The sequence below is a fragment of the Aythya ferina genome, assembly GCF_964211825.1.
Source record: "Aythya ferina genome assembly, chromosome: 3".
Taxonomy (NCBI): domain Eukaryota; kingdom Metazoa; phylum Chordata; class Aves; order Anseriformes; family Anatidae; genus Aythya; species Aythya ferina.
In genome coordinates, this window is record NC_140298.1 from 110,157,718 (window position 1) to 110,169,325 (window position 11,608).

At 45.9% G+C, this 11,608-nt stretch overlaps 1 long non-coding RNA gene across 1 annotated transcript; it reads right to left on the reverse strand.

Annotated features, from left to right (window-relative positions):
* Positions 1 to 303: 303 nt before the first annotated feature.
* LOC311435310 lies at positions 304 to 11,382 on the reverse strand. Its single transcript, XR_014692052.1, has 3 exons — positions 11,061 to 11,382; positions 5,932 to 6,014; positions 304 to 461 (listed from the first exon to the last, which is right to left on the reverse strand). It is a non-coding gene; the product is annotated as an uncharacterized lncRNA (long non-coding RNA).
* Positions 11,383 to 11,608: the final 226 nt, after the last annotated feature.

Consider the following 11,608-nt stretch of genomic DNA (forward strand, 5'->3'; position numbering starts at 1 on the left):
CAATTCAGTGACTAGGACAACTTCCAAATTACTTAAGGCAACTCCTTATGTATTGTGTTTTGTGCATGGGTGTTTGTATGCATAGACACGTATGTGTACCTGCATAAATCCATGCATGTACCGGCATGAGCACACAGGGTTTGTCTTATTTGTGTGTATAAGCAAGTCAAACTTCTTTGGACTGGCATTTATGGGAAGGATCTCTTGACTTCCACAAAACATTTTTTTTTTTCCCTCTGCACAGAATAATAGACATTGGACATAGGATGACATATGAAGATGTCTAAGCCAACAACACCAAAATGGTTTCTGCCTGTTTTATTTATGACACATCCCCACAAAGCCAGACTACGTATTGCTCCTGGGGGCAGACCAGTTTTGTTTCTCGCATCCTTGATCTCCTCATGTCCAAAGCTCCCAAAGACTCCTCTGTAGGCTGTCTTGGAAGAACCATGGATATCCTAATAGTGAAAAAAAAACACATGTTGGTTGGAGAAACTCGCAGAGACAATGAGGAGCACCAAAGAGCTGACTTGGGATTCACCTGGCCCAGGTGCACAAGCTTTGTCTTTCAGTACAGATGGCTCAGTTACTTTGAAAGGCAGAACAGTCATGACCAGTAGAGGTAAGCACCACTGCAAGCAGCAAGACAAAAATGGGAATTGGGTGCTCCTGAAGATATATTGGGTGTGACACATATATGAAACCCAGGTATATTAGTCTTGCAATAGACTGCAGCAGCATGTCCCTGCTGTTGGGAGATTTCAATAACACGGTAAAACATCACAGATGTAATTTGAAACTATTCAGACTCATATCCTTGAGTTTATCACCTAAAGGCCTCAATATTGGATCTAAAATGATTTCCAGCAGCCAGAGAAGATGCATGGCAAACCTGGGCTGTATGAGTAAGTCCTCAGCAGCTCCTTCTTTAATGACTTGCTCATGAAAATAAATTGACAGATGACAGGCTCCCACCTCTGGAACAGAAAGGTTGCTGCTTTAATTAAACTTGTTAATTGGCACGGCCATCTCCTCCCACCCAAAGCAGACACTGAATAAACATAGAATGTCACCTCATCCTTCCTATAAACAGACACCTAGCCATTCCAGAAAATCAATGACAATGATTAAGAGAGCTCTCATTCCTCGCTCTTACCTACATTTTACTTTCCACACTGAGTGTATTGACTAAATGTCTCATCCCAGAAGGTTATGTGTACAGGCTTTCCGCAGACTGCACCAGCAAAGTTTCTTGTTAGAGGCAGGTTTTGCTGCTCAAATTCGTAGCAAGCATCTTCCTTCACTGTTTGCAGTACAAGCCCTGTGGGTCCAGCAAAAGATATTCTGTCCTCAGAGACCTTCTGGTGTCTGAGACAGACAAAAATGGCCAGAGAAGAGGTGAGGTGAATTTTGCCAGTTAAGGGGATGAATGGCAAACACAGAACTTCTATGCTAAGTAGTACTGTCTCTCAGAGCTACCTATGAAAAACCCATAGCAGGGTCCCCCCTTTACTGTCCTCTATGCAGAAAACTTCCTCCTTTGAGAGGTCAGGTCAGTCATCCTACCACCCTGCATTTCAGCAAATTTGGCACCTGTGAGACCATTGTTGCAGTGTCTGAAGAGCAGCCATAAGAAATAGACAAAAATAAACAAATGAAACCCTTCCTGAATGTGTAAAGGTCCAAAGAATTGATGAAGGCTTGTTGGACCAGTCATCCCCATCTGCCCCAGCTGCTCTGCATGGTCCTGGTGATGCTCAGATCTGGGCTTGCGTCACAAAGTGATGCAAAGCAGATGGAGCTCAGTGGTGAGTCTGGCTCCCAGGACTCAATTTCTAAAGAGCGATCTTCTTGAAGAGCTTTTTATTTATTTATTTATTTAAATCACTAGTTGACCCAAATTAAGAGCTTTTACTGTTGACAATACTTTGTGCTTTAATGTATTATTGGTGTATTATTAGTCAAAGTGGTTTTTTTTCTTTGTATCTTTAAAAAGTTTTATTTATTCATTAGAATTTTGTAAACTAATTTTTCTCACAAAGACCTGGGGAGGTGTCACAAGAATCACCAGTGAAATGTGCTCCAGCAAGTGTCAGAATGTGCCTATATCCCTTTTTCATAAATTGATTTGATTCTGTATCAGTTAGCCAGACCTTCACCACGTCTCCTCCTTGCTCCAGTTACCTGCAGGACTCAGAAACCTACTCAGTGTATTACAGCTTCACAGATTACTGCGTGTCAGCAGAGCCGTGGTGGTTTGCTGCTGGAGAGAAGGTTTTAAACCTCCATAAAAGAGGTTTATGCTACAGTGCACATGCAGATGTCTGCAGATAGATGCTTGAGCACCACCAGCATCAGCTGATGGATGTAGTTCATGGAGCTTCTGTAATTCAGCAGTACATCTGAGACATGAGGGGTCGTGTATCTGCACATATGTACATATCAAAGTCACAGAAAGGGCTGAGTTTGGAAATCATGTAGTTCAAGCCCCTGCTCAGAGCAGGGTCAGTGACAGCAGGTTGCTCAGGGCTACTCAGGTGGGTTTTGAATGTCTCCAGAGGGTAAGACTCCACGATCTCACCACAACCAGCTATGGTGGCAGAGCAGCACTTGCACTAATGCAATGCACCTGGTTGCTGCAGTTCTTTGGTCCCACAGGGATGGTGAAGGCAATGCCCCTGCCTCTCTGCTGTCCTCCAGTGAGGGGGAACTCCTTTCCTGGTGTAGATACACTGCTGGCATATATACACAACATACATATGCAAATTCTCACCCACAGAGCTACCAAAGTCATTAGGAGCCTGCATGCCTTTGAAGTCAGTCATGACATAAGAGACCTTTGCAGATGTGGAACTTGTCTATAGGGCTCCCACCACTGTGGCCTGAACCTCCCATGATCTCAATCACATTTTCTGCACAATTATATAGGAAAACAAGCTTAAATGATTTGTCCCTGTCTGAGACACAACAGGGACATCAGCCTGCTTCACTTGAGCCCAAAACCTGAAACGCTGGCTCATTTTCTCTCTCTGTTCCAGTACCACCTATAATTAATTGGCAGCTTTAAAGAAGGAGAAATTGGCACATGTGTCCAACTTCAAACTGCAAACATTGGGAATGGATTCAAACCATTTGGTCCAAATAATCCTGGATCTGTATGCAAACTTTGCAGATGATGCCTAAAAAGCAGGACAGATTTGTAAATTGTGCTTCAGGAGACATCTCAGAGCTCCTGATGCTTCTGCTGGAGGATTAGAATAGTGCTGGGGATTTTGCCTTTTGGGTCGTTAGGTCATGACTAAATAGCAGATAAAAAACAAGCTATACAATATTATGGTTGATGCATATGGGGCTGAATGACTTGGCTGAAAGGCAAGTGTCAAAAGTAGCACTGAAAGAGAGCAGCTGCTTCACTGCACCATTCCTCCTCCTGTCCAACAGCTGGGGGTTCTCAGCTGCTCCCCAAATCCCTGACTTACCCACTGTGAGAGCACAGCAGGTACTGCAGGGTGAAATAGTTCATTTTTTTTCTGCCTTTTGACATGCAAAGACTCTGCCCTGACTTCTCATATGGATATATATATCCTATCCAACTGCAGGCTTTGTGTGTTGTGTATACGTATATTTATATATATAACATGGAAACACTGCCCTACACCTTTGGGCTACATTACAGAGGACATGAACTATGCTAGTTAGGGAGTGATAACACTTTTAAATCAACGTAGATGTGCAAGCACTTTAGCTAATCCTACCTACAGCATAAGATGCCTGTAAGGCTCATTTCTTGTATCAAAATATCTAGCTATCAACCACCTTTACAAGATATAGCTATATTTCCATTTGAAGGCTATATTGATAGTGATAAATTAATCTAAGTTTTCAGTGTGTTTAGACCATACATCGTGGGAACTCCCATCCCAAATATTTCCAGCCCACCATGGTGCTTTTCTGCTTTATTTTGTTTTCAGGCTTTGGTCAATTCTATAATAGAGATTTCTGTAGAGCAAACATAGGGCTCCTGACAATAGATTTCCTTTTCTTAATTAGTTTTTTGCACAAATGCTTGCAGGTAGCACTAATGCCTTCCAGGATCTGTAGACCACAGGCTGAAAAACACTGATTTAATAAACAAGATACTACTAATAGCTAAGACAAACAAACATGGGTAAAGCAGAAAGAAGTAAATTGGATGTGCAGAGTTATTAACCAGGGCAATTACCACAATTCCTTGCCTTCCAAGCCATCTTCAGGGTACAGTTTATTATACACATCATGGAACCCCCTTTTAAAATTTATATTTCATTTTTTCACAAGCTTGAATTTCTAATAACATGTGTGAGCACTGCTTCTCGTGGTCATTATGGGCAGGCTTTCCCAAAAAGGATTTAGGAAGTGAGGAAACTGGGCTGGGGGCCCCTGTGGTTTGGTTTGACCAGTCTCTGCTGTCATAAGCCACCGGGACAGACGAATTGCCAGGTCTCATCTCTGACCGCAGTGCTCCTCCTGGCAGGCTGCAGCTGAAGCCCTCTCCTCCCATGATTAGAAAACTCCTTTTAATTTCCAGTCTAAGGTTATCTGTGGCTGGCTGGTGCACATTTGTTCTGGTGCCAACATTTGCCTTTAGCTTACATAGGTTTTCCCTTTGGTGTTTATCTGTCTCTTGATGTATTAACAGCACAAATGAATTGCCTCTCAGCCGTTGCTTTACCAGACTGACCCGGCCAGATTAATTCAATTCCCTCTCACTGCACATGCTTGCTGCTCCCTACAACATCTCAGTGCCTTTCTCACACTCCAGCCTGTTCCAGTTTGAATGAATTTTCCTGAGCTAAGACCAGGATAACACACATTTTTTGCCAGAAACAGATGTAAGGGAGGACAAACCAGCCTTTGCTGTCTCAGAAGTCTCTCCTGGTGCAACCTGTGACAACGTTTGGTGCGTTGTGTGAGTGTGCAATGTGGCTGCTGGCGGCTGCTTTGCAGCTGAACAAAGCTCTCCACCTTGCTGCAAAAAAAGCCACTAAAGTCCTGGGCCACATCCCCGGCCGGCCAGCATTGTCTGCGAGTATCATTAGCACTCGCCTGTTTTCTGTTCCGTAAGAAAACTAACTAAATTTGGCTCCGAGGAATTTCACCGGTTATGTCTCCCCGCTCCTAACGTTTTCCTTCCAGCAGAACCTGTTGTGTTTGTTCGTGGCTGTTTCCGGAGGGACCTTCAGTTTGAAAACCAGTCCCTGCTTCTTCCAACACAAACAATAATTTCCCATGTGGCTCTTTTATCAAAAGTGTTGCTGAAGTCCAGACAGATTAGATCTAAAGCATTTCCCATGTCTAAAAAAGCCCATGGAGTACTTTGTTTACTGTTTTATTATTTTTTTTTTCTTTCCTTATCACCAAAAAGCTATCAAGTTAGTCTGACTCAAGCGACCTTGGTAAAACCCAGTTATATTTTTATCATATTTTTTTCCTTTACTTGTATGTCTTCAGTCCTTCCTTCAAAATTAGTTTACATGTTAGCTGAAATGTGTGCTGAACATGTCCAGGCCTTTTTCTCTGAATTTCTGTGAATGTAGTCCCTAGAGCCCAGCCTCAGGAGGTCTGAAATTCTCCCTGCTTTTCAGAATCATAGAACCATATAGGCTGGAAAAGACCTCCAGGATCATCTAGTCCAACTGTCAAGCACCCTTAAGAAACAAGGTGGCTTTAGGAAGTCAATGGTAGGCAGCAGTAAGACCCAGAGTGGGCATCATGTTAGATGTGTTGACCCCAACGCTCCTCTCTAAAGACCTCTGCATTTAATGGGAGATATTCTCTGCATAACATTCCCTTCATTTTGTGTACTTAGGAAGAAAGTAAAGTCTGCACAGGGCATTATAGTGCAAGCGTAGAAACATCAAGCACAGGCTGCAAGGACTCATCACTCACCATGCTTTTACCTTGCCCACGTCAGGCTGCAGCACTTCTGTGGTGTGGAAACACTCAGCATCACTTTTTATCAAGCTAAAGGTCTGGTTGAGGCAAAAACAAGAAAAAAATCAGTTATGGGATAATCTCCCTTGTACTTTGCATTTAAGCACATATCTCCTTCCTTCTCCTTGGAGGTTTTGTGGTCCATCGTGGATCCTTGGACTTGGCATGGCCATGCTTTGTTGTGAAGTGTTTGCAAAGACACATGCACACAGTGCACTGGGCACGAATGGGTTTGCAAAATGGATGTGTGCAGAAATGTAGGGCCAGCACTGCTGCTGCTGAGCCCGAGGCAGGAGAGGTGGCGGTGCCTGCGGCTCTGCTGCGAGCTGCCTTGGAGCCTGGTCTGAAAACATCCACGTTCGGTCGGGAGCTGCAATCCCTTTTCAGGAGATGCAGGGGCTGTGCCAAGGGCTGGAAGGGCTCCTGAATGATTTATTTCAAGTCCCTCACATTTCAGGTTTCACCCCCTTTGCTGGCAAACTGGTGCCTCAACCACCACCACTCCACAGTATAGAGTGTATGCATAGACATATGTATAGATATGTGCATATAAAAGGTGCTGTGCCCAAGCAGCCCCCTGCCTCTGTGTCCACCCAGCCCCACGGCTCTGGGCACAACACTACACGGCCCAGTGGCTGTGGGTGAGCTCCATCCCCACTATCCGTCCGGGGCAGGCTGGGCTCCAAAACTCCACTGGCCTTCATCTGGGACAAAGGAGCTCTTTCCCTGTTTAGTTGGAGGGTAGCTATGGCAACATCACACAAAGACATCTCAATAGCTGGCTGGGGCCAGAGCAGCCCCTGTCTCGCAGGCAGACAGTGTGCGCTGGTGCTCGGGCTGTGCTGCGTGTGGACAAAGCGGTGTTTATTGCCTGGGACGGGGCCCCTGGCTGAAAATGCCCGGTAGCTGGAAGAGAAGGCGAGCGGTGCAGTCGTGGACAAATGGGACTTTTCAAGGGATGTCCATGAATAGGTCTTGTAATGGGTAATGAAAGAAGCAGCGGAGTGGGAGGGAAGGAAATGAATGAGCGGAGGCTGCAGCAGCTGAAGGAAAGATCGTTGTGGGAGCTTTAGGCTCACTGAGTTATGGCTTGTCTGTCTGGGAAAGTTGCACTGATACAGCTTTTCTTTTTGTCTCCTGTGAGCTGCCTGGTGGCCACACACAGATGGAAACATTGCCTTTTCTTTTTTTCCATGTGAGATCTGGGCTTCCCTGCTTTGTGCTGTAAAAACAAGGGCACAGCCACTGCAAAGCTCTGCCGGGCAGCCACCAGCGTGCACGTGCACCATCGCTGCCCATGGAGCTTATCAGGGGAGCTTATCAGGGGAGCCCCCACCTCCCCTTTTCTCCTCTCCTCTCCCTAATCTCCTACACCATTTTAGGGGGATGATTCTGACAAAATCAGACACTGCCTTGACCTCTGGGCACAGACCTCTCTGGATCCCTCTCTGCTCTTGCCATGGCCCTGGCTGGAGCAATCCCCAGATGCACCAGTCAAGAAGCCCAAAAGCAGTGGGTGGAGGACGTCTGCCCTCCCAGCTGCATAGTGGTGGATATGGTGGTCTAAACCAGCAAGCATCTTTCTTCTGCACGCTGTTGACACCATTCCTCCCTCCAAATCCTGCTGTGCCCTAGAGCATGAGGTAAGGCAGAGGCCCTCTAAAAAGCCACGTAAAGGCTGCAGGACCAGCAGCCCCTGTACAGGACTGTCTGGCATTAGCCCCATCACCTCTTGGGAACAAGCCAGTTGGTGCTCAGCTTTGGTGCCTCCACCTGCTCTCCTCACTCACACAGCACCTCACAAGGCGGCACGCTTAACTCAGCCTTGTGAGTGCATGATGGTGATGTATGGCTTGGGCTGGGGAACCACTCAGGAATGCAGGGAGCTCAAAAAAATCCTTAATATAATGCTAGCAAAGAGCTCATTTTATATGTTTGCTGCTTCAGAAGGCTGATGTAGCAGCAAGCTATTTGCAAGGCAATGGCAATTCATCACTCAAAAATATGTTAATATATTAGATTGGATAGTTTATGTTTCATCTATGCTTCTCTGCATTTCCATAGGTAATCTCCTGCCGTTGACACCAACAGGCGAAAGTCTTACCTGAAAAAAGGGATCAAATGAGCTCTCATTTAAGGTGGGAAATCAGCTGCTGTGAAAAGCGTGCAGCCCTCTCACACCACATCTCACCAAGGCCTCTCAGAGCACTAACACCCCTCAGTTTGCTGAAGGAGTGTGCTGACAAGTCGGAGGTGCTCCAGGGACAGGGGCAGGGGACAGGGGACAGAGCAGGACATCCATGATGCCCCTCGACCTGGTCACAATGGAATCAAAACAAATTAGAGGAGCTGAGGATGAGCACTGAGGTTACCTATCCCTGCTGCTGGATTTGCTGCCTTGCCTCAGCCACGTTCCTGCCTGCCACATGGGTGAAGACATTTTTTTATCTGGGCAGCAGCAGCATGGCTGTGATGTGGGGTTCTTTGCTCCCTATGGGACCAGGACCCACTTTTCCCTGGTGTTTTCAGCCAAATTTCATGCAGGGAACCAGGCTCTAAGGTGCAAACTTCCAAAAAACCCCATGGGCACCAAGCAGCAGAAGAGGGGTTGAGCAAACCCCCAGAGCAAAAGACCACGGGACTTTCATCTCACCTGCATACCAGAGGGCAGGATAGGGCTGGGGTCTCCTGACAGCCACAGCAGCAGTGTGTGTGTATTTGGGATCGATGAATCCTGTGTGTTTGGGGCTGATGGCACCGGCCATGCACCCACACCATGATTCCACGAGTCTGGGGCTGTCCCAGCTGCCTGGTGGGCCAGCAGAGCAATGCCCAAACCCTGCTTTCTGAGGCACTAGGCCTCAGAAAGGGCTTCCCACCCCTTTCTGGCAGGCAGGACTGTTCCCAGCAGCCTGGTGCCCCTCAGCACAGCTGAGACTCATGTTTTTAACTTTGCACATCAAACCATCGAGTGGTGACAGGGCTCTGACTCTGTGCAGGCAGAGGCCCACCCCCAGCCCTCAGGCCACCACAAGCTGCAGGGCGCTCCCGGTCAGGCTTGTCCTGGCTTTTCCTGTTGACCAGAGGAGGGGAAGGCTGCTCTTATCTAAAGGTCAGCGAGGAGACAGCACACAAACACCGCCGTCTCTGGCTTGTCACCGTGCACGTTGCGCAGATGCTGGAATCAGGCTGGCTGTGGGCTGCGGGACGGTTGTGGGGTTTGGGAAGGGTTATGTTTTGTTCCAGAGAAAGATGCGTTGGCTGTGGTAAACGCTGAAGATTTTAGGGACTTTTCCTCTGCTGGTTAGATGAAAGGGGGGAAAAGGAGGTCTGGAACTTGTAGCCCTGAATAACTTAATGGTCATGATATGTACTTTGAAGCAAGATAATAAAAGACATCTTTTTATGCTATTCATTTCAGGAGCCTTTACTCTTCAGCCAGGATTTTTCTGCCTGCTGGGAACAGCCCGATGGAAAAAGTTTTAAAACTTTCAGAAATCCTGTCTGAGATTTTTACTTTGTTCTTTACCTCTGAGGTTTATGTAGCATTGGTGCAGCCTTATCCGTCAGACAGGACAATAAATATCAAGAACCTCCAGGTCACACAGGGACCAAGCTGCCAGCCCAGAGCTCAACTGATTTCTCGTAAATCCCAGATGCTGCCCCAGAACGATTTAAACACCAGAATGTTTTTAAAAGTTTTTGAGAACTTGTCTCTCAAGCTCTGCCTAACTCCTGAAGGTGCCAAAATTCAGTAAAAAATCCAAGAGCATGCCTTGGTGATGGGCTGCTCATCATTTCTGCCGCATGCTGCAACACCTGACATTTGATTCTGGGGGACATCTAGGGAGCCTGTAGATATGTAAGAGAGCTGAGTCCTAAAGAGGGGTTTGAAGTTGCCTGCATGTCCAAGGGACACTGAAATGAGGCATGGGTCAGGAATTGCCTTTTAGGCACCAAAGAGCCTTGGAGAGAAGTGAGGGAGGGCAGGGGCACTTCTGCTTTCCCAGACACAGGCAGGTTTAGGTGTAAGGTGGACTTAGCTAAATTCATGTACCTAGGCACTCAGTGGAGGAGTTGGGTTCTTCAAAACTCCTGAGGTAAAATCCTGAGTTGCCTGTGCAGTTCAGGTACCTCCATGGAAAGGCAGCAACTGCAGATATGTTTTCAGACCCCCAGATCTAAACGCGAGTAGGACCGAAACCCCAGCATCAGCTTGGACTCCTACACCTTTTCCTTAGTTTTGCCTTATTTTTCAGTCATTTGGAGACTAAATGCAGACCATCTCAGCTCTCTACCAGATGTAGAGCTCTACTACTACTTCAATCATTAATGAAGGCAAGATACAACTTTTCCAAAGAGCTTCTGAAAATCAATAGTACTTTTTTACAATGATATGTCTTTACAGTGGTAGGTCAATAAGGAAGAAAAACCCAAAGCCTTCAGGGACAAAACTGCCTTCTTACCTGAAGCACTGAATTTTATGTGACAAAGTTCAGTAAGATAAGTGAACGTATGAATAATTTGGAGGATGTGTCACCACCACGTCACCTGTTTCAAAGAGCTGTGATATATGTTCTTCAGGGCTATTAAACTGATTGATGGCAACAATGAATTATTTGGAGGTCTGAGATGTTTTAAGAATTTTAGCATGAGAGAATTACTGATCTTAATTTCTTATAGGAGCTCTTACACTGTTATTTTTTGTTATTCTGCTTGAAAGCCAAAGCCATCTGGTGAATAGGAACAGCAAGGCATCCTTTAGGTAACCTGTTATTAAGCCCAACTATCAGTATTCAGACTTGTCATGTGAGAATAAGTAATGATTTCAGAAAAATATGCGAAACTCTCCTGTAAACTCTTATTAGTAATAAATCACTTTTTTCATTATTTCAGGAATGCTTTGTTTGATTAAAAAGTCAACATCTATATTAATCTGACTCCAGTTTGGGAATGCATATAAAACTCTTACAACATGTGCCTGCTTCCATTAACTTCAGTGAGAATGAAAGATATGCCCATTTTTTTTCCTAATTTTGGATGCCTTCCCGAGGTGGAATGTATGTTTGTGAGCCATCACTTACCCTGGTTCCCCACTGATAGGTGCAGGAAGGAAAAGCAAAGAGATATTCCATATTCATGCTTTTAAATTTAGGCATCTCCACTGGAGGGTGGAACATCTCCTGGTGTTCCCTAAGAGGAGAATGATCTCCTGATGTTCCCCACACCATTAATTGGGGTGGGGAGCTGGCATAGCAGGTTTCATAATGGCTCGATCTGCCTTCTTGTGCCAAAGAACCTCACTTCTCCAGCTTTTCCCAGCGTATTCCTTTAAGCCTTGAGATTTTCTACAAGGCCGCAGCTGTTTGCTCGGGCTGTGTTTACCCAGTCCATCCCTGGCTCAGGGGAATCTCAGGCAATGCGTGACCTTGGAAAAAACCCTGCTGGACCTCCCCCATCCCGCCTCCGCTTCCCTCTGCACCCCCGGACGGATGTTGTCTGCTCTGAATGCCTTGTCGATACCGAGAGCTGGGAGATATTTTAGGATTTATCTTACAGACTTCCTATTTTCCTGCTTCTCTCTATATATGTAAGCTTTATCACCAGTTTAGGTAAAAGCCTGTCCTTCTCA